This window comes from Sorex araneus, chromosome 5, assembly GCF_027595985.1.
Source record: "Sorex araneus isolate mSorAra2 chromosome 5, mSorAra2.pri, whole genome shotgun sequence".
Lineage (NCBI taxonomy): Eukaryota > Metazoa > Chordata > Mammalia > Eulipotyphla > Soricidae > Sorex > Sorex araneus.
In genome coordinates, this window is record NC_073306.1 from 207,486,724 (window position 1) to 207,510,842 (window position 24,119).

At 39.3% G+C, this 24,119-nt stretch overlaps 1 protein-coding gene across 2 annotated transcripts in view; it reads left to right on the forward strand.

The window, feature by feature from the left end:
• ARHGAP24 (Rho GTPase activating protein 24) overlaps window positions 1-24,119 on the forward strand; it is a 693,477-nt gene that overhangs the window by 316,832 nt on the left and 352,526 nt on the right. The gene's annotated exons all lie outside the window — the stretch shown is intronic.

Below are 24,119 nucleotides of genomic sequence, written 5' to 3' on the forward strand. Positions count from 1 at the left end.
GATCATCATCATGAATTAAAGGAGATGCAACTGGGGCCTTATCACTGTTAAGTATACATATAAATGTATCTTCTTGCCACATTTACAGGGCATATGAATAAGAAAATACATATTTTAAGTTGTTTGAATAGGCACCCGTGAAGTGTGACCTTGAGACTGTTTCTCTTGTGTTAAAGTTCAAGAACTTCATTAGGAATCAGGATTACATTCCTCGGGCTTTATGCTTTTACAAAGTTGTCTAATTGAATTGCATAAAATCAAATGAAATACATAGTATTATGTAAACCCCACATTGAATAAATTCTGTCATTTTATTAATCATTCACCAAGGTCAGGCATCGGACCAAGAATTTATATGTATTATAATTGGAAATGTTTAAAACAGTTCTAGGAGATAGGATCATGCCCAGGTCCTGGCATGAAAACAAGGTTTAGGAGTAATGTTGACCTTCCCCAAATTAAACAAACTCTGGTTCAGTTTTGTCTACACCAAGCCCTGCTTTACATTGGTCAAGTCAAAGACCATATAAATAAATAGGAGCATCTCATGCTGAAAGAAAGATAATAATAGAGTATCTTCGTATGCCTTATTGCATTTGTCATTGCAAGCCAGGACCACTATTATTACCGATAAAGATGATGCATTTTGGAGATAGGGCGTGATATGACCAAGGTCGTATAAAAACAGAGGGAAACTGGATTCTTTTGCCTCTTTTCTTTACTCCGTGTTCCTTTTCTCAGCGCATCTTGCTTTATAACATTTTAAGGTATTATCTCGAAGTTAAAATTATTCTTTCAAAACTCAGAAAGAGGGAGTAGAGGAGTCTGAAAGAGCTGTAGAATATGAGTCATCCAATATGGGAACTTGGCCATGAGGGTGCATAGTGAATGAAACAAGATTCGGCATTTTATTCCATGAATTCTTATTCTGGCATGGTTTAGGTGGGTTGGTTGTTAAACAAGTCAGGCACAAAGAAAGTGATTAATTTTGTATGATTTAGGAGTTAACTGTGGCATTAGGAACTGAGTAGGGACATGAAGAAAGACAACCAAACTTTGTGATTTGGATGAGATTAGTGTCTCTTATAGTAATGCAGATGGCATGCAGTAAATTTTGTTAGATAACAGGCAGTGAGTCTCAGCTTGACGAACTCTATTCTATGCTGTTCAAAGAGTATTTGTCATTGCAAATACTGGAAATGGAAATATCAAAGTATCTTGGCTACATTCCTCTACATAATTTTCAGAAAGTCTATACTCATCGGTAGTATTCAGTATAATGTATTTATTTTGATAAGAGTTTTATACTTCACTGTCACTGTCATCCCATTGCTCTTCTATTTGTTTAAGTGGGCACCAGTAATGTCTCTCATCGTGAGACTTATTTGTTACTGTTTTTGGCATATCCAATACGCCACAGGTAGCTTGCCAGGCTCTGTCGTGCGGGCACAATACTCTCGGTAGCTTGCCAGGCTTTCTGAGAGGGGCGGAGGAATTGAACATGGGTCGGCTGCATGAAAGACGAATGCCCTACCGCTGCACTATCGCTCCAGCCCCAGTTTTATACTTATATATATAAAATTCAAAGATCATTCAAATGAAATTCTTAATGGCAGTAAAAACTAATTCTAAGAGGATATTTCTAAAAGTAGTATTGATATTAGCATACTAGTATTTGTAGAGTTAAACAAATTACAATGAACAAAATCGAGTAGTATTGACAGGAAGTACTAATTCCTGTGCAAACTAAAGGTGGACTGTTTTGGAGGAGGGTATAGTTTCCTTCATCACACTTAAGGTGCTGAGAACCTACGTTAATAAATGTAAATTTTTCAGTTGGATCATCTTACACATGTGCCGTCAACATTTTATCTGTACTAGAATCTAGTACAATGGCTTGGTGGTTTATGTTTTGAACCAATTATTAGTTTGATAAGGGATGACTAAGTCAGTGATGGTTGGACGGATCGATTGGGATAGGAGATGTGTACTGAGAGTAGATAAATGACCAAACATGATGGGGCTGGTGAGATAGTACAGCGGAAGGGCACGTTTGCCTTGCACACTGTTGACCCGGATTTGATCCCCGGCATCCCATATAGTCCCCCGAGCAATGCCAGGAGTAATTCCTGAGTGCAGAGATAGGAATAACCCCTGAACATTGCTAAGTGTGACCCCAAAAGCCAAAAGAATAAAGGACCAAATGATGGCCTCTCAGTCTCTGTATTGCAAACCATAATGCCCCAAAGTAGAGACAGAGTAAGAAGGAAATTGCCACAGAGGCAGGGGGTGGGGTTGGGAGGGGGTGGTGGGAGGGATACTGGGAACGTTGTTGAGTGATGGAAAATATACACTGGTGGAGGGATGGATGTTTGATCCTTCTATGACTGAAACTCTGTCATGAAAGTTTTGTAACTGTATCTCACGGTGATTCAATACCAAAAAAAAAGCACACTGGACACGTGCAGGGAATTTCTCAGCACATGCTATACAGTGAAACAAACTGCAGACAGCACAGCGGGGAGGGCGTTTGCCTTGCACATAGCCGACCCAAGTTCGATTCCCAGCATCCTATATGGTCCCCTGAGCGCCGCCAGGGTTAATTCCTGAGTGCAGAGCCAGGAATGACCCCTGTGCATAGCTGGGTGTGACCCAAAAAGCAAAAAACAAAAAACAAACAGACAAGCAAATTGAAGTCTGCACTACAAATACACCAAAACCAAATACACAAAAATTGGAGGATGTGAAAAATGTTACTACCCGTTTTCTTTCTTTCTCTTTTAGAACAAAAGGCAAAAAACACTAAACTCTCCTCTCTCTGTGGCCAGTACTGATTTTTCAAGACATCTTTCCAGTCCTTAGCCAATGCTTTACTGATAATATGCTGTATTGTTCCTTTAACTTAAAAAATCCTTTAGAATCTACAGTTTTTTTTGAGGGGGGCCGGGTTGGGCCATTCTTGGTGGTACACAGGGCTTATGCTTGTCTCCACACTCAGGGGTCACTGCTAGTGGTTCCTGGGGGGCCTTCTACAGTGTCAGAGATAGAATGGGGGTCCACTGTGTGCAAGGCAAATGCCTTAACTCTGTACTAACTCTTTGGCTCTTATCTGGTCTTTTTTTTTTAAATGTGAGAAATCAATTAAACCAACTCTATCTCTAGAAATAGTGTCTATAGAATTTGCTCTTGTACAAATACAAATTTTATTAAGAAAGATTATTCAAAAGTTAATATTGGCTGTTTCTGAAAAATATACAGGAAATTACATAGTTCATTGATTTGGAATATGTATTAATATACCCTTGTTTCTCTTACTCATATGCTGCTCTGTTATTTTTAGGACTGTTTCATTTTTGTATAACTGTTTTTATCTTAAAATAGTCATATTTATATGTGGAGAAAATAACATACTCTAATGAAATGCTTCCATCTGCACTACATACTTCTGGACTTTTTGAGTAAATATTTCAAAATGTCTTAAAACTGATTTAAGGTGAGATTATCACAGTACTTTCTTGACGACTTTCCATTAATAATCATGCCAAATGGATTTGGCCTTAATTGCAGATACTATAACATAAGAGAAACAGCTGAGAAGGAGCTAAAGTCTGAATATTATGGTATTCTAAAAATAGGGAGATACATAGATTATTAAATAAATGTACTGACAAATGTTCTAGTCATTTTCAGAGCATAACGATTTGTCCCTATTGTAAAGAATAGAATTACTTATTCAACAGCTAAATCTCACGTTTGATACTGAGTGCTTAAAATATGCTAGATAGTAGAGTATGGCATTAGAACGCATAAAATTTATAGAAATCTAGTTGAGGTTCCTGTTAAAATGATCAAATTCAAATAGACACAAACATAATTAAATAGTCTAGATGAAAGATTCTTTTCTGGACATGATGAGGATTACACTATGTCATACCCCTATTAAAAATGGATCTTTGAAATATAGAGAACAAAGTAATTTTGAATGAATTATAACTTGAGGGATGAACTGCAAATGTGTAAAAATTGATTTCTGATTCTACAGTAAGCTTTAATTTTATATAGTTGATGAAACCAGGGAATTAATAAAATCTAGAAATATCTCAGTCTGTTTCTGTTCTCTGTTAAAATATCTGACCCAGAAGAAGCAAAATCTCTCATGGAGTGTCTAAAATAATGCTAGAAACCTTCTGGAAAGAGAGTACAATGGGGAAGGTACTTGTTTTGCCAGTAGTTGACCCAGATTTGATCCCAGATGCACCATATGAACTTTGTTATACCACCAAGAGTAATCCCTTAGCAAAGAGCCAGGAATAAGTCCTAATCATTACAAGATGTGGCCTGAAAACCAAAACCAAAACCAAAATAATAATAAAAATAACAACTCAGGAAGCCTTAAAAATTGTATTTCTTTGTCAAACCTAAAAGTTTTTAATATAAGTTTTTAATATAAGCATCTGAGTCTTTGGGTATTTAACAAAACACCAAAAATGGTGTCATCATAAATTCTTTGGGGTTCTTAAATCTTTCTTAAAACGATTATAAAAAGATATAATGTTATCAGTATAAAATATTTAATTTATTATTTAAATAATTTTATTGTTTATAATTAAGAACTATATAGACATGGTATTTAATTTTTAAGAATGGTTATAAACAGGTGCTGAGTGCATTTCTTTGGGTTGAATCTTGGTTCAGTTACTAATTATATTGAACAGTGAGCAGGCTGATTTAAGCTTTAATTCACTCATCAGTACAATGAGATAATAATAGTAACCAGTCTCAAAACATCATTAAGAGAGTCTAATGAGCTAATTTATGTAAGCTATTTTAGAAAGCAGTACCAAGTAAAATAAATATTAGCTATTTTTTAATAACAGTGCACCAAAATATAAATTATTTTCCAAGATATTCACACTTCTGATTCATTGCTTTGTTTGTTATTCAATACATATTATACATTTGCATTATGTTTATAGGTTTCCTGCTTTATTCTAGTTTATACCCAGTTGATATAACAAATGCAGTAAAATGGTCTTCTAAAATATGTATTTAAAAAGAAGAATCTTATTTCTTTCTTGGGTATTGACTAGGCACTTCAAATGGATTCTCTGTGGTGATCACAGTCTGTTGAGTAACACAGAATCATATGAACACAACTGAGTGCAAAGGGGGCAGGACATGGAGCTAAGTTTTGCCCTTGGAACAGACAAAAACAAATTTATTGAAAAAGTATCAGTTTTTCTTAAACCTGAAAGCTTTGTAACTTTCCACATGGTGATTCTATAAAAGAATAAAAAAGAAAAAAGAAAAAAAGAAAAAAAATAAAATAAAATAAAAAATAAATAAACATATTTTTATAAAATAAAAAAAAGAAAAAGTATCAGTTTTTATCACATGAGTAAAAATTATCCTAAATATCCATGACAAAGGTATTCAGTTCCAATGGGTGTCATAGACAATATTTTTTACAATAAAAAAAGTTTATTGTAAGATAAATACTTTAATGAAGAAGATACAAAAAAATTGGAGATCATAGGAGGAACACTTCTCTTGAAGGTTCAGGAAGGATTTTTAAAATAGGGTATACATTTAACTTCAGAATGAAAGGGATATACAATTTTAGTACAGGTTGTTGAAATGAAATGTGTGTTAGACTAAAAGTTGTGGGTTATACCTTTGTGGAAGATTGATAGGAAATTAAAATTGGTCAACTCTTGGCAAGTGATGAGAGCTGAACTTGGAGAAGTAGGCATGGCCAAGTAAATGAGGAGTTTGGTAAGCAACACTAAAGTGTGTAAATTTTTCTCCTGGGGAAGGAGACCTTATGTCTCCACTACAGTTTTATTCATTTTCCTTGTTTTAAAAAATCTAGAGATTACTAGCTAAAATAGCACCCATTCAACATGCAGTTCATTGAGAAGGAGGGAATTCAAAACACTACCAATTCCAAAAGGTTTCTCTGACAGCCTTGCGACTCTGCTGTTCTTATAATTGAATGTTTTGGTATGAAAGAATGTCTCAAAAATGAATGATAAGTGTTCATCTATAGCATGAACACACAGCTCTCTGTGCCATCCATTATTTTGTGGGCATGAATTATGGAATACTGTCAGGTTACTCTTGATTGGAGAAGGCAGAACTGAGAAGATCTGTTGTAGCTAGGGGGTATGCAGAGGCTTTCTCGGACAGATAGACAGACATTGGTCAGTGTGATGTGGCATTGAGAGGCCTTACAGTGGGAGACAATTTTGTCTGCATAATTCTCACTAGTATTAACGTGATCCAGTATGGACACAGCCTTGGAAAGCAGTTATTTTGTGATAGTTTCTAGAATTAGCCTCTCCTTGGTTTAAGCTAGATGAGATGTTCTTTTAGCATATATAAAATAATGGTTCTAGAATACTTTCACAGTTATCGGTCACAAATTAAGGACTCAATAAATATTCGTTATTTTTGCTATGCTATCATAATTTTCATCATTTTTTCCTATCTTTGATGATCAGAATACCTGACACAGCAGTTTAGAAGTCATGATATATTATACATATAATTAATTGAATTTATTTCCTTAATGAAGGAAATAATAGATCATTGGCCCATGTAAGTAATCTAACTTAAGAGCGGGAGATAACTTGTTTTCACTTGTGACCTATGCTGTCATTGAACTCACATGGGAATGTTCTTAAAAACGGATAGTCATCTTTATAGTTTGTCTTTTTCCTTTGTTTAAGTTTCTCTCTGAGCTTTGTCTCAGCTTATCAAAAATGATTATGATGACAGCCCGGGAGACTAGAAGGATTCTCTTTGAAAAATTGGACCACCCCAGAGAGATTCAGCCTGAGATTTCTTGTCTCATGTTCAGCAACTTTACCTCAACACCACTTTGGAGAACTAACTCCTGAAGCTGAATCCCATTTCTCTGCACGGGGCATTTTAATCACACCAACTAAGGTCTTTGTATTTGTGAGTAAGTTTAATTTATGGAACCAGATTGTTCCGAGAAAGATGACCTCATTAGCACATACAGAGCCATATTTCTGTTATTTATACTGGTAGAGAAGGGAATTTAGGGGGTGAAATTAATGGGTGAAAATGCAATTATCTTCCTGAAGAAAAGAATGCAATTAAGCATTTTAATGTTTAGAATGATACATTTTAGAAGGTTTTTTTTTTTGTAGCCTGGCATATGAAACATTTTACAGTCATTTTCTATTTATTCTCTTTTAGGTTTCTCTCTTGCCTAAACCCAGATGCTCCATCATTTTCTTTTGGCAGAGTAGGGGTGGGGCGGGCAATGCTCGACAGTGCTCTTGGCTCTGCACTCATGAGTTATTCCTGGTGATGCTCAGGGGATTATATGAGACTCTTGGGATCTTGGGATCGACTATTGGTAGACCACACGCAAGGCAAGCGCCCTATAGCTGTATTATTTATCCTGCCTCATTGCTCTGTAGTTTTCTAATGCTGTCACTGTATGCCCATTTAGTGATTATCTAAAGAAAAATACAAAACCCAAAATTTATAAATTTTTATTATATGAGAGCAACCATAGATGCATGAATTATGATCACATTTTCTAAAGTTTGCCTTCTTTGGCATGCTTTCAAGTTTCACCCATACTGTAGCAAATATTAGTACTTCATTTCTTTATACGGTTGGATAATATTCCTTTGTAACAATATGCTAGGTTTCATTTATCCACTGTTGAATTGATGGCATACAGATAATTTCTATTTAAGGGTCTTATAAGAGAACGAGTCTTAATATGGGTCAGTTTGGGTTTATTGTTTGTCACTCACTGGGACTCCTGGATCAGTAAACAGGTCACCCCCCTCCAGCCTGGGCAAGTTCTCAGCCATTATCTCTCCCATCACCCATTCTTCCCCTTTTATGTGTCCTCTCCTCTAATCCCTGTGATTTGGCTGTCATGTCTCTTGCTCTTGTCCATGAATTAATCTTCCATTTTCTTGATCAATCTCTTCTCTATGACCATTTCTTTAGTGGTAATGTCAAGTGCTTGCTCAGTTTCTAGCTTCTTCCTTCCGCTGTTGTACTTTTTTGACTCTATTCTGTTTGAATGAATTCTTAAAATTTTTCCATCAACTTTTTTCTCTCCGCATCATCTCTCTCTCTTTCCCCTCTTCCTTCCCTCCCTCCCTTCCTCCCTCCCTCCCTTTTCCCTTTCTCCCTTCATCTCTCCCTCGTCCCTCCCTTCCTCTTATCCCCCCTTCCTCCCTTCTTCCCTCCACCCTCCTTCCTTCTTTCCCTCTTTTTTTCTCCCTCTTCCATCCTTTCCCTTCCTCCTTCCCTCCATTCCTTCTCCAAACAGTGGCTCAGGAGGTACCAGGTTCCTCCTGCAACTCCCTTCGAGACAGTGCAAGGGCCTGAGAATGTGGTGCTGCTCATCCTGCAGTGCTCGGAGTCTCTGGGCCACTGCTGCAATGCTGTGGCCTCTGGGGCTGCACCGGGAGATGGTGGTGGACCCCGTGTTGACGGAAGTTGACCCCAGGCCATACAGAAGCCAGGTCTGCACTCTACTGCTGAATTTTCTACTTCTTGGCCCTCATCGTTTGGGCTTTGTGTCTCTCTTCCAAAGACTTCCTTATCTCAGTGAGTACTGGGAGGACTGTTGCTCTCTCCTCACCCCGGGGCAAGGCGGAAATTTCTGACGTCCTTGAGAACGTGCCTAGGCTTCGGTCCTCCTCTCTTAATGTGCTGAAATCCTTCTCTTTTCCCCCGTTATTCCTGATGCTTCATGGGAACAAAGGGTGGGACTGAGAAACTCAGTTGCTGTGGGCCACAGTCTGGCACAAACTTTTGAAATATCAGGCCAGTGTCTGTGATTCGCCCGACTTCTGGCCGCCCCGAGTGCCTTGTGAGGTTTGCTGAAGTGCTTACTAGGTCAGCCTGAGGCCCGTTACTCTGATTTATGTGCTCGTGGCTGCTGACAGGGGACTGGTGGCACCAGGCCTCTAGCTGGTTCCGGCTCCGGAGTCGCAGCTGTTGCTGTCTGGCGGGCACCACCCGGCTGCTTTGGGCAGTGGCTTGGAATCCCGGCGTTCGCTGCTACGTGGGATGGTGCGTTTGCCAGAAGCAGCTCCGGGATGACTGTGCCAAACCACGGCTCATGGGTGGCTTCTAGGGTTGCCGGAGGAAGGAATGGCAGCTCCCTTCCTGAAAAAGTGGCTCTTTCAGGAGGGGCTGCTCCCAGCGGTGCCCAGGGGGCTGCTGGTTCTGTCTGTGTCGGAGAGTGCCAGCTGCGTGTTTCTGTCCGACAGGATGTGCCGGATCCAGCACAGACTTGACCTTTTTGACCCTTTGCGCTCAGTGCTCTCTGGCTGGCACTGGAAATTGAGCCTGGCAAGCCCATTTCGGGCTGGCAGGTAGGTCCCATTGGCTCTCCGGCTGGCGGTCCTATGAGCCCGCGGAGTGGCTGATAGCTGGAAGCTAAAGGGTGGGTCGTGTCAGGGCAGAGCTGTCGCTGTGACCCGCAGCTGGGCGGAGGTCTCCGGAATGGCAGTTTCCAGTGTCCAGGCCAGAGGTGGCTGGACCGCTCTTTGCCCGGCTCTAGGCAAGAGACTGCAACGTGTGAGATGTCGTAGAGATACGACTTCTGCGCAGTCTAGTGGCTGAAGAGAAAGGTAGCTGAGCAGGGTGTGTGTGGGCAGGGCCCAGTGGGCTCCGGAGGGAAGCATGTGTGCTGGGGTGGGGCTGCTCAGCACAGTGTGGTGACACGGACACACAGCCTGAGTCTGTCTCCAGCTCAGCCCGTGCATGTAAGACTCAAAAAGGTCGCTCAGGCCTCTGTGCTTGACTTGCTGGCTTTGGGTTTGTGTTTGCTGTCGGCGACTGGACTCTGCTTCCTTTCCTCTTCCAGCCTCTGCGTTCCCCCTGGCTCTGACCTAGGGGAAGCGCTCCGTAGCTCTACAGCCCATGGTCCTACCCCCTGAGGACTTACTTGAGTCTCCCCAAAGTGATGGTAGTTTTTGCCAATATATATTTTTTTCTCAGAGAGCCCCTGCAAGCGACGCCCTGTTCCTTTGTGTTTTGTTGTGTTTGTGTGGAGGTCACAGGAGCACTCTGCGGGCTGTACCTTTAGATAATTCTCTCTTCTAAAGTCGTTAATTCATTAGCATTGTATTATTGTTTGTGTCATATTTGCTGCTGGAGCCATAGCACAGCGGTTGGGCGTTCGCCTTTCACGCGGCTGACCCATGTTCGATTCCTCCGCCCCTCTCGGAGAGCCCGGCAAGCTACCGAGAGTATCGAGCCCGAGAGGCAGAGCCTGGCAAGCTACCCGTGCAAGTTGGATATGCCAAAAACAGTAACAATAAGTCTCTCAATAAGAGACGTTACTGGTGCCCGCTCGAACAAATCGATGAGCAACGGGATGACAGTGACAGTGACAGTCATATTTGCTACAAGCATTCAATGGATCCGGTAGCAATATTTATTAAAGAATCCTCTGGTCATCCCTACGATGCTAGATTCTTCAAGTATGTTTTTCTTCTCTGAGATGGGTTCATAAATGCTCAGGTATCTCACTGAAGTTTAAAATATGCGTCCGCACGTCTTCAAATAGGTTTACCTCAGAGCAGATCTTGAGAGATTCTAAGATGGATACCTGGAATTACGGACTGCATCTGTAGCTCTCGGCGTATGGAACCAGTGGCGACGTGGATGGAATATGCTAGAACGTTGGTCTGTACTGCAGCGTGCTGCGATTGTACCAGTAAACTGGAATAACTCTCACTAATCAGTATTACTTCACATTTCTGGCGTCCTCACTGGGGGGCAGGAAATACGAGCAGTAAGGCTATGGTAGATTTTTCAGATTGCCTTGTAGTGCCAAACTTTTATATCTAATTTGAACATTTGATTCTAGTTTATTTTAAATTTATTTTTCGGGGGTGCAGTTCGACAACGCCCAGCAGTGCTTCTCTTGGCACTTTGCTCAGGGGTCACTCCTGGCAGTGTTGGGGAGACCATCTGGGGTGCAGGGGATGGAACCTGGTTGGCTGCATGCAAGGCTCAGTATTAGCCCTCGTACTTGCTCTCTCTGTCTTCTGTTTTATTCCTAACGCCCAGATTATTATTTATATATTCTCTTGGTTTTAAATATTCTTCTGTTTTGTCAAATTTAGTGTTTTGTCAATACACTAGGTAGTAAAAATATTTTCTTGGGCTAACTTTATTCTTTTGTTAAATTGGTAGGTTACTTTTGCATTAATACTTCCAGTATTTTTTCTCTTAAAAGAAAAGGTGAAACTGGTAGTTCTGAAATTGTGTTTTAGTTCCAGGTTTCTGGTTTTGCCTAGTGTCCTAAATACTCCTACTTTCTGAAAAATTAAACTGTCATGATTCTCCAAAGACATAATGCTTTTAATTATTTCCCAGATCATTCCATTTGCATATGAAGCATGCATTGTAATTCCTAAAGATATTTTAGAAATGAGGTACTTTACCTTTAGCATGTCCTGGGGAAAAATGAACAATAATTCTTTTTTACACAATGATTTCATTAATGTACCAAATGTAGTGCATTAGTCATTGTTTTGAATAATTTGGCAGGGATTTTTGATAAAAGCAGTTTTGGTTATTATCATAGACAGTGACATAATTGCACATCTAGAATACCCAGTGGTGTCTTTTGTCATGACTTTCTTTTGAAAGTATCACATCACATGCACTCGTGGCAAAAATATTTATTCAAACTGTTTGTCTTTCTGACTTATTAAGAATGTTTGATATTATTATAAAGGTTCAACAGTTTGTTTTCCAAAGACCTTTCCTTTTATAATTATGAGATGCAAAATTAACTTAAAGAGAAAATATGACTGGATTTTTTAAATATGCATGTAGAGTTTACCAGGCTATTCTTTGCAACTCAAAAGTGTATCAATGAATTAATTTTCCAAGGCAGAGACTGCAGAATTTTCTGTATTACTGTCCAAAACATTTATAAGGGAGTCAGGTAGGATACTGAATATTAATTTTTCAATTCTTAGAAAGCTTTTTTCCGCATTGACTGGGGAAATGGTCAAAATACAACAGATATCCTGTGTCTGTGTTAAAAGTTTTGGCATATTTTAATTACTATTTGGAGGGACTTCCCCAAGCATGCCCAGGAGTTCCTAGTGAGGATGGCCAATAGTACTGATTGAGCCAGGCTGGACAGTCCAGTCTCAAGCCTGTAATGTGGTCCTGCTTAGACCTGGTGGTACAAAGGGGCTGCCACGGACACAGAGAGGGGCATGGGGACTATGCAGGGGCCACGGATCTCAGGGTAACAACCTTGGTACCTTGTAAATGCAAGCCTTTTAAGCCTTCTCCCATATTTAAGATACCTTGAATCACAGTATTTTTTAATCATAGAAATAGGGGTTTGTGTAAAATATGTTGGTTATCATTCCAAGTTTTACATTTCTAGGATTAGTTACTTTGCTTTTAACTCATTCTCCCTTCTTACACTTAAATTTGCTAAGTCAGAGTTGTGTGGTACATCCCTGAGATTTCATTATGTGGCATTCTTTTTGATGCAACGTAATGGCATCTTAAACCTTGATACAATTTAAATTTTTGAATTGTTTGAAAATTTCAAATTTTACTTTATGAAATATGTCAGTAAATTTATGAAATTCTTGGAAACATATAATAATAAATTTCTTATTTAAGGTGGGACTTATTTTTTAGTTTCAGACATTTTTTATGAATGGCAGTGAAAAATAGTTACAGCTAATAAAAAGTAAAGTTATGTCTTAATGAATAATTCTCTACATTACTTTTCTGAAAGCCAAAATATGGTAAATACTTTTATTAATATTTTATATTTGATTCTATTGAAAATTATATCTATGTATATAATCTGTAGTTTTTCTTCATAAATAAGGAGACTAAGCATTAGAAGGCTTAAAAAATATATATCCCAAGGCTAGCAGTCTGCAAAACAGTGAGAACAGTGAAAGAGATAATACAAGAAAAAGAAAAAGAAGAAAAAAGATTTTTTTTGGAGATAGGCAGGATTCAAACTAGAATAAAGATTTTTTTTAAAGGAAATGTAGTTATCCAGAGAGGAAATAAGAAGACATGAATACTTAGTTTGACATACAGGGATACAGATTTATAGATTTCTAAAGGGAGATTTTTGAAATAATGATGACATCTTACAGGCATCTTCAGCCTCCTAGGAATTATATTCACACATGATTTCTACTAAAAAGCCCAAAGACAGGGGGTGTTGGGTGTTGGCCGTTACTGCTGCTGCTGCCGGCTGTTTGGAGTCTCTCTGAAGCTGATGCCGAGGAGAAAGGCCGGGGCTACCTGAAGCCCACCTACCTCTACCTACCAGGCTTTGCAGTCATTGGGGAAATGAAGCTTGGCTCGCCCTGTGGACACTGACTGATGGTCCTGCTCCCTGACTTGTACCCCGAGGATCCGTCAACACACACCACCTAAAATAAACCCTCTTTAATTTCTGGCTCTCTTCACCAACTCATAATGAAGAGGATTCATGGACAAAGGCCAGTATGATATCCCGTGTTTCTGACATGACAAATGTGATACATGACAGTGACTGACGAGATGAGTGTGAGTAACATGGAAATGGCTAATCGGGAAATGTGCCGTGGACGGCTTCTTTGGACCCCTGACAGCCGGCTGGGGAGGGCGTCTATAACCCATTATTAAAGTCCCATTCTGCGCTCCCTTTCCCGTCTATCTTTGGAAACAAGTACAGACTGTGGACGCCTGTGTCTGAATTCTCCAGGGAGAAATCTGGAAGGAACTGTGGCCCGGGTGCTCTTTCAAGCAGAGGAAGTGTGGGTCACTCTTGCAGATGTCTTTCCTACTGATAGTTCACAGCAGCGAGGTGAAAGGCTGATGTGAGGTGTGTCCAGATGTTAATGCCCACCATCCTTTTTTCCCCAGAGACTAATATCCAGAAAAAGGTCTCTGCGTTGGGGATGGGTTGGGACAGGGTAGGGAGGGTATAAATTGCTTTGGTAAGTCTGATGAGGGAAAGAGGACTTTATATGTTTCACATTTAATATTTGAGCGAGGTGCCGTTGTGTTAATCCTGTAATCATGGCCATGACCAGCTGGGGGCCATTTCTGAAAATTTACCAGGTAACAAATCAGTTCCTGTTAATGCACGTTGCACCTGTAGATGATCTATTAGCCAGAAAGACGGCACCTTTGATTTTTTCCTTTCGGTTCTCAACCAAGCTCTGCTTGTGTCTGATCCTAGCATTTGAGGTTTTGAAATTATTAATTTCTTCTTGAGTATAGCTGGACATACTTTTGGACAAGAGTTCAAGAGTTTAGAGGCAGTTAGAGTGGAACTGTTTTACCAACAGTTGGTTGGTAAAACAATGCAGTACATATCAGGGAAGTTGACTCAACATGACTTGGTTGGACTCATCACAAAGGAAACTCATCCTTTACAGCAAGTGTAGGGAACACTGAGTTGCTGGCTCTGCCGTTGGGCGTTGAGCACTATCATTCCCTAACACCACCCATGTACCTGAGTCCCCCTGACCCTTGCCCGCCTTGCTTCTTGCTATCTCTTCTCCCCTCCCCCTTCATTCTGGTTCTTTCTTTCTCCTCTTTATACTCTAGGGCTAAGGGTGATCTAGGCACCCCCTTTAAACCATTGCATTTCCTCATCCAATTACTCTAAGATGCCAGCTGGGGCTGGGGGGGGGGAGTGGGTAGGGGGGTAGGTGAGGGAATTTGGGGACACTGGTGGAGGGAAGAAGCTGACACTGTTGGTCAGTTGGTGGTGGAACACTGTATGTCAAAAACCCAACTATGTATAACTTTGTCATGTATGATGCTTTATTAAAATTCGAGTGGGCACCAGTAACGTCTCTCATTGAGAGACTTTATTGTTACTATTTTTGGCATATCCAATACACACGGGTAGCTTGCCAGGCTCTGCCTCGTGGGTTCGATACTCTTGGTAGATTTCCGGGCTCTCCGAGAGGGGCGGAGAAATTGAACTCGGGTCGGCCGCGTGAAAGGCGTGAAAGCCCAACGGCTGTGCTATCGCTCCAGCCCCTTATTAAAATAAAATTTGGAAAAAGACAAAAAGGAAAGCTGAAATTTTAGGTGAAAATTTGTGTTTTGTGATTTTGGTAGCTTTTAAAGTTCTAAAACCCACCATCAAAATACTTTGATAAACATATTTAGCATATACTAATCCCACCATCAAAATACTTTGATAAACGTATTCAGCATATACTATTCTTGGTTGGTAAAACAATGTCTCAAGCAGATTAAAGAATTTAAAAAAACAAAATAGGGCTTTTAATTGGTCAGAATTTACCTTCTAATTAACTTTTTTGCTTGAGTTTTCTCACTCTTCCCTCCCTTTTTGTTTTAATGACCCGGAGTCATATGGAACGTGGTTATGATTATATAGATATTTTAGTCCTAGCACCCTCTGACGTTCATGTATTTCATTCGAGATTGCAGTGCAGTGCTTCCCGGGAGTCTCACACTTCGGTGCAGTGCTTACCTCAGTGTTTCTGTGGCCTCTCTGTGGCTGTATGCAGTGTTTGCACCCATGTTCACTGGGGCTCCTTTAGTCGAGGTGCTGGCCCCATTCTTGTTTTCGTATTTGATGGGTCAAGGGAGGTGTGCCGGTACGGTGCTTACTAGCGTTTTAATTTTGGGTTCATCCATACCCATCTTTGGTTGTGATGCTCACCGGGGCTCACACACTACTTGTTGCAGCATATCACAAACCATATACTCAGTTAGGGTGCTGGGAGGCCCCAGGAGCAGAATAACTGGGAACATCACTGCAACTCTCATTCTGTGCCACGTTATTATTATTATTATTATTATTATTATTATTATTATTATTGGCGGGGGGCACAGCTGGGCATGCTCAGAGCTTACTCCTTGGTCTGTGCTCAGGCATCACTCCTGGAAGGGTTAGGGGAACCCTATCAAGTGTCAAGGTTAGAATCCAGGTCTCCCAAGGCAAGTACCCTTCCCACTGTACTATCATTCCAGCCCTATGCTACATTTTAAACCAGTGTGCATTTTGCATGCTAATTTAGGTGATATCCTTGTTAAGAAACGAAGACTTCACTCTTAAAACAGTATTTGATGTAGGAGTGTAAGACACATTCTGGTATTAGAAAGATACTAAAATTTGCCTATGAAAACAGTATTTTAATTGGTTTGAAATGGGCACTCTTTCTTTCCTTTTTTTTGTCTTTCATTTTTCTTTAATTAAAATAAAGTCATTAAGTACCTGCTGTCTGCTGAGCTTGCCCTCCAGAATAAGTTACATTATAATGAAAGAAATTTTATTTCTGGAACTGCCTGACCTTTCATCAAAGTTGCTAATGCAGTTAACGTTTTTGTAATTTCTTTTTAAATGTATTATAGTTTAGGGGACATCACTATAATGGTGGTAAAGTTTTAAGTTGGGATGTACAAAGTTATTGCATTATCTAATGTACTTTAAAATAAACCTAAGCAGAAGTTTAAAATCTAACAAATACCCCCTTTTTTCACAATAAATCTGCTACTATTTTTAGAAAAGTATGTGAAAAAATGTTAACAGAGTTCCTGTATATAAAGGAAAATCATTGGTCTTAGATTTTACATGTTCAGAATTTAAGATTAGCAAAAATAGTCTATCATGCTCTTCCCAGGAGATACCATTATGATTCTATTTATGAGTACCCGAGGCTCAGGTAGGGGAATATAGGTATTTAGTGGTAAAGCTTTGGGGGTTGGAGTTTGATATCCTGACAAAACTGTAAAACTATGACTTGATAAAATTTAGTATCACCACATTCTATGGATATCAAATGGCTCCCCACAATTTATGCACCTGAAACCACTTTTTGGAAAAAGCTAAGGTGAGTGGAGACACTCAAAGTTATAACTTATAATGCTAGATCTCATAGAATAGAATGAGATTCAATAGTAATATCACTTGGTTATAAAATCACATATTTACCAGACTTTGAATTACTCAAATTTCAAAAAAAACTAAAGTCGTACTTTAAAAAAAAAATTCACAAGACAAGTAACTGCAAGCAAATAAATACACAAACATCTAATGAAGGCTATTCAACAGAAATGCAACTTAGGCGACATGTTCCTCTAACTCGAGAATAAAGGGGACATAGCCAGTCCAGAGCACCTGCCTTGGCAGAGAACTTGGTTAGGTGATGCAGGGACGTCACTGTGAGAAGCTGCGGAGCTGTGGGTGGAGAGGAGGCTGTCCCTGGAGGCTGAGTCCAGAGTGCCCAGACCTTGCTAAGGACAGCAAGCACGGGATTTGGTCCCGAGTGTGCAACGGGAATTGGTATTGAGCTGTTTGAAAAGAAAGAGGGGTGCAATCTGATTTATGTGAGCAGATGCACTGGGACCGCTCTGTGGACAGTGGGGTTCAGGCCAACAAGAGAGGAGCAGGGACAATAGGAAGGCCACTGAGTGAGGTGAGAGGTGATGGGAACTTTCCCTGTCCAAGAACAAAAGTTCGAGAGGCACAGCACGGTCAACTTTTGCTAGAGAATAATCTTGGCTCTGACGTGCCTTGGAGAGACCGCTGGCTTTCCTTCGGGACGCTCAAACCCTGCAGGAGATGTTAGGTGACTGGTGGGCATTTCATGCCGAGTTATTCACTTGGAGAATTCGTGCCTCTTCTGCGCAGGATGCAGTCGCCCTCAGCATGCCTCTCACGCAAGGCACATGCAATGTGCTACACTTGCTCGATTCGGTTACCAACTCCTACAAAAGCTCTCATTTAAACATTCCCAGGGCAATGTATTCAAATTGATGCATGCCTTGAAAAGACTTTTTACTCTTGCATTTTCATCGTCCTTTATAAAAGAATTTGTGAAATAGATGCTCAAGCCAGACTTTCTTCCTCAGCAAGATCATTGGTAAGTGATGGATGAAATTTTAATACACTCTCAGGGTAGCTTTTCAGCACAAAAGACTATATTCATTTTGTCCAAACACTATGGTAATATTATGGCATGTTGAATTTTTTTATTTTATTCATTTTTGATGAATTCTTCTCAACAGTTCAAAAGAATCTCTCATATTTATGTCCTTAGTAGCATTCAGTAATGTCTATATTTAAAATTTTTCTTTTTTTCCTCTTTCTTAGATAAAATGTAACTAATGTGGAAGCTAACTTATTCTCTTCTTTACAAGAAAGTCAGTTTCCTCTCAATGTATAAGGTGCTTGATAAATATTTATTAAATAAATGGTTGAGGGAGGGGACACTTGAATATAAACTTTGGTATTTCTAAGTTCCAAAACCAAAAATAATGAGAAAAACTATTTGCCCAGTGTTATTGCAGTGACTTCTTTTATTTTCATTTCTTTTTTAGTTTTATATTCTAGCAGGATTTTTCAGCATCATCACCAATTTGACTCTAGAGACAACAAATCTTTGTTATATCTACAGTCCATGCATTTTAGTGTTGACAACATAACTGGTATTTACTCACTAGATCCCAATAATTTCTTTAACCTAAATTGTGGTAAGTAGAATTACATACAGATCTTGCCAAATGCCCCCAGTTGAGAAGCTATAAGGAATTATTTTCATGAGATCCACAAAGCCGTGTTCAAAATACCTAGGTTCTTTAGACATTGTATACTGAACTTTGACATCTATGACTTGAATATTATATTTAAAAATATAGAAATTTTTATCAGAATGTAAACAGAAATTAAAATAACTATTTTCTTGTGTCTGGAAAAGCTATTTTGGGTTTCACAGATTCTTTAAAACTATTAATTCATTGAAATCAACAAGGGATACACACAAGAAGATCCTTTCTGGCAATAAAATATTATTACATGAATACAGAAACCCAAAATCAGAATTTAGAAAAATTTAGAATAAGAGGTAAAATTGGTTTGTGTACATTGGTTAGACAGAACTGTTACTAATATAGGGAGTAGAGAGAGTTCTTTTAGTAATTCATAAGGAACCAAAGCATTTTTCCTCTTATTTTTATGAGATTATTTTTTCATCAGGCTTAGATTTACAACAAATTAAGAAGTTAGAGAGATTATTTATTGCTCCTAAACAGATATAACCTCTCCCAATACAAGCACACTTGAGAATCATACGTTTGTCAGGAAGAACCTAGATTCCATATTATTGTTGCCCAAAGTCCATAGTTTAACTTACATTTCATTATTAGTTGTAAACATTTCTATGAGTTTGAATAATATGTAATGACATACATAAATATAACATAAGAAAAGCTATTTTCACTGCCCTAAAAATAGAACCTTCCCTTCCCTCCCACTCCAGGAAACCACTGACTTTCTCAGTATCTAAAGTTTCCATTCCAAGCTGTGATATCAGAGTAATCATCCAGCATACAACCTCTTCATGCTGGCTATTCTTCTGCAGAAACATGCATTTGGTTCAATTCATGTCCTCTCATGACTTGACAGTGGTTGTATTAGTCAATTTATTCTCGTAGTTATTGAAGGACATTTGGCTTGCTTCCAAGTTTTGGCAAAAATGCTACAAAATTGTTACAAATATCGATGTGAAAGTTTTATTGTGATCACAGTGTTCAAGTTCTTTGAATAAATGCCATGGAAATTATTATGTGATTCTATGGTTAGATCGCATTTCGTTTAGTATGAAATTGCCAAACTGTCTGTCAATGGGGTTGTACCATTTTGAGTTCTGCTCGCAGTGAATGAGCTTGTGTTGGCACACATCCTCACAACATTTGGCGTTGTCATCTTCCAGTCACTAACTAGTCTTAGTATTTTGTTCTTGTGGGAAATTTGTAGTTCCTTGGTGATATATACTGTGGAATATCTCTTCATATATTTATTTAATGTATCTCCACTTCCTTAGGTGGGATATCTGGTTAGGTCTTTGGTCATTTTTTATTGGGTTGTTTATTAATTTTTGGATTTTAAAAATCATATATTTAAGATAATTAGAGCATGGAGTTGTTCCATACCTGTTTTTAGGGATTACTCCTAGCTCTGTGCTCAAGGATCATTCCTGGTGGTGTTTTGGGGATCTATTCAGCGTCAGAGATTGAACTGAGGTAGGCTGAGTGAAGAGCAAGTGTTTTAACCCCTGTGTCTATTTCCAGCCTCAGAAATGACTTTAGTTTTTAGGAGAGTGGGGGACACCCCATGATGTTCGGTACTTAATCCTGGCTCTGTGCTAGGAATTACTCCTTGCAGGTTCAAGGGACCATATGAGAGTGTCAGAGATTGAACCTGGGTTGGCCATGTGCAATGCAAATGCCCTTACGTATTGCACTATTGCTCTGGCCCCAAAATGTCTCTCTGTCTGATGTCTTTTGTAAATATATATTTTCATATATATTGGTGTATCTTCTCTTTCTCTGAACATTGTCTTTTGTAGAGCAGAGGTTTTTAATTGTAATGAAACCTTGCATATCAATTGTTTATTTTTATTTATGGAACTTGAAAATTTTTGGTATATTAAAAAATACCAAGAGGCCAGAGTGGTAATACAGTGAAGGGGCACTTGCCTTGCACACAGCCCACCTGGGTTCAATCCCTGGCATGCATATGGTTTTCCAAATGCACCAAGAGTAATTTCTTAGTGTAGACCCAAGACTAACCCTTGAGCACCACTGGGTGTGATCCCCAAACAAAAAATGAAACCAATCCAAAACAAAAAGATAGCTCAAGCTCACCTCAGTCTTCTCCTGTGTGTTCTAAGAGTTTCGTGATTTTGCCTTTTTCATTTAGGTGATGATCATTTTCAGTTAATTTTTTGAAAGTGCAAGATCCGAGGACAGTTTCATTCTTTGCATTTGGATGTTCAGCATCATTTGTAAAAGATATTGTCTTTGCCTTGTTGTCATGCCCATGATCCTTTTATCAAAGATCAATTGAATATATTTTTGTAGGTCTATTTCCAGACTCTCTATTGTTAAGTTAATCTATTTGTCAAGTTCTTCATCAATATTACACTGACTTGGTCAGTTACTGTAGCCTTAAAGTAAAACTTGGGATCTGGGAGAATTAGCTCTCAAGTTTTGCTCTGCTTCAATATCATGTTGGCTATTGTGGGTCTTCCTGCAAACTTTAGTTTGTAGCTGTCCACAAAATAGTTTGCTGTAGTTTTCATTGTCATTTAAAAAGTAATCTCTAAATGAAATTGGAACTCAGCACATTTCTAGGACTGTGGCAAGATAATGAGTCAGTGTGATGGAATTTTAAGTGGAATGTTTTTATTAGTTTCTATGACTGCATTATTTTTATTGAGCAAAGTAAACTATGGCCCAGATAAAATTGTAATGAGGGGCCAGAGAGGTAGTACAGTGGGTATGGAGCTTGCCTTGCATGCTGCCCAGCAAGTTCAGTTCCCAGCACACATATAATCTTCTGAGACAGCCAGAAGGGATCACTGAGCACAGAGCCAAGAGTAAGTGCTAAGCATTGCTGGGTGTGCCCCTAAACAAAAAGCAAACCAAAACAAACAAAATTATGTAATGAGCACAAGAAAATGGGTATAGCTTTTGAAGGGAAAATCTACCATATTTCACCTAATGCCCGATACAGATGTGATAAAGCAAGTGATTTCACAGTTAATTTATAATGTTTCACATTTCCAAAGAGAGCATAGGAATTGAAAGGGAAAAATTAGGTGACAGTTGGGGCAAAGTGAGTTCAAAGCTCACAATATGTTTAATCCTGTCACTAACTGTTTTTTCTTGGAGATGTTTGATAATTGCAGAAAGCAAAAAAGCATTATTTATTTGGGAAGTACCTGATGTCTCTGATGATATACAGTAGAAACATTTTTATGCAAAAATAAAAATAAAATATAGCCTTCCCCATCATAATACAGTATTTTTTTCTCATGCAACTCATACATTAGTTTTTATTTGAATTCTATTAGTCTTTAAATTAGATGTTATAGAGAAAATAAAATAGAATGATAATATGCAAATTAGTGAAAATGTACGTAATCTTTGGTCTTTAACTAAATTCTCAGTGGGGTTTAATTCAGCTGATTTTGTGAGGCAAGTGTTGGCTCTATCTTCCTGACATAGCATGTTCTGAGCACTTTCATCTTGGTGTCCAATTCTAAATCCCTCAGTTTTAGGAGGATGAAAGGGACTTTCATCTTGGGTCCCACACTATTAGCTTATAGAGAGAAAAAAATTTTACAAGTCTGTTTTGTGATGACACTGAACAAATTACCTTTGATTAATTATCACCTCCTTATATCAAGCTGTCCTATTTTAATGTTTAAAATGTTAGGGGTTATTTTTTATTTCCAACTCAGAAAGAAAAATACAACCCTTAATGACATTTATAAGCAAAGGTGTTGTTTCCTTGATGCAGAGCACATTTATTTTGTGAAACTTCATGGCGCTGGGAGAAAATAAGCGGCTTAATTTTAGCAAGCCAAGTATTATAATTCCATTTTGCAGAGAGAGCCCAATTTCAGCTTTTCCTTACTTAACCTTTGTCCTCCACTAATTCTGGTGATTGTCAGATGTGTCAGGGGCCAGCTAGAAACCAGAAGCTGAGGGGCATGGAAGCTCTTCGAAATCAGATACAGGTTTAGATCTCCAGCACTTCCTGGTCTCCGCACATTTTGGGGTATAGCCTTCGTGCTCCCCCTCCTCCACTGGGGTGCTCCTGCACTCCAGGGCAAATGACACCTCACCTTCAGGTCCTTGACCTGAGTCACCTGCCTGCTGGGCCTGGTACCTCTGACAGTGCCCCTCCCCCGTGCCTGTAATCAATGGTCTATGTTAAAGTTTGTGTATTTGAAGCTTGAAGATTTAATACTCTGTGCAGGAAGCGTGACTGTTTAGGAAATTATCTGCAGGGGAGATTTTTTTTTTTCTCTGAACTCTGGTCTGCTGCATCCTAGTCATCGTCCCGGACACAAGAGCTCATTCACTTCATCCTTTGCTAATATTTTAGGCAGAAAAATGTTACTGAGATTTATCCCAGGGTACTCATAAAATTGTGAGTATTTGAATACTGAGCATCTTTAAAGAAAAGGTAGTAAAGCTAGCACTGGGATCACCCACATGCGATTAGTTTTCCCAGTTCAGAGCTGATGGGAAATTGAAACCAAACAGTGCTTGGTGTAGGTCAAAGGACACATCTTTGCTTTCTTTGCTTGAGTGATCTCTCAGGTGATGCTCAGGAAGGCCGAGACTCCCTCAGTGTCTCCCCAGGGGCCAAACAGGCCAGCAGTTCCCTGTAGGGGCCCCTGCATGTGGTGCCGCTCAGGTGTTGGAGGATAAATAGGCTTGTCCTGCTGGTGTCTGGGGTTCCATACGGCACAGCAAATTGAACCGGGATCTTGCCATATGCAAGCCACCCACCTTAATCCCTGTACTGTCTCTCCAGCTCCTAATTTCATTTTCATCTTTATTTCTTCCTGGGATGAGCACTGTGCTTGGTACTATTGATGTCCTAATGAGATTACGCTAGCGGTACATTAGCGTTTGAACTGAGGGGCTTTATCGTTCACTATGACAGATTAATGTAAGCACACGTATGGACAACTGTCGTTGGTCTAATACGTTCCTGGGGCTAGATGGACATTTAAAGGAAATCTGACCCATCCTGGGAAATCAGAGTCTGTTCCTTGAGAAACTATTTGAGTTCTCATTTTTATGAAGATGATGGAGCATGAGAAGGGGTACAGTGGGAAGGTGGTCTTGATGGTAGATTGTTCTAATTGTGTTAACAGTGTGTGGGAAACTCCTTGACATGGGTACATAAAACAGGGTCAAGATGAGGATTAAAATAACATAAAATTAACTGGAGAACTGCAAAGATAGGACACCCTCATGATAAAGCATATAGTTCTTGTGTTTGGAAGTTCACAATGTCTGTGGGTGGAGATTGGCCTACAAGGGGGAAAGAGAGGATTCAGGAAAAATGGGGAGTCCTGGATGCAGAGATGATGGGTTGAATGAAGCAGGTGACAGTTGAGATGAGAAGTAAATTGACTCCCGATCATGCAAAGAAGAAAGTTAACAGTACCTGAGGGTAGGTTAGGTCTGGGCTTCACGGGAGGAATGATTGGAATATGTGTGTCCGGATGTGATCTAAGAAACAAAACATTGCAGGAAGCCCAGGG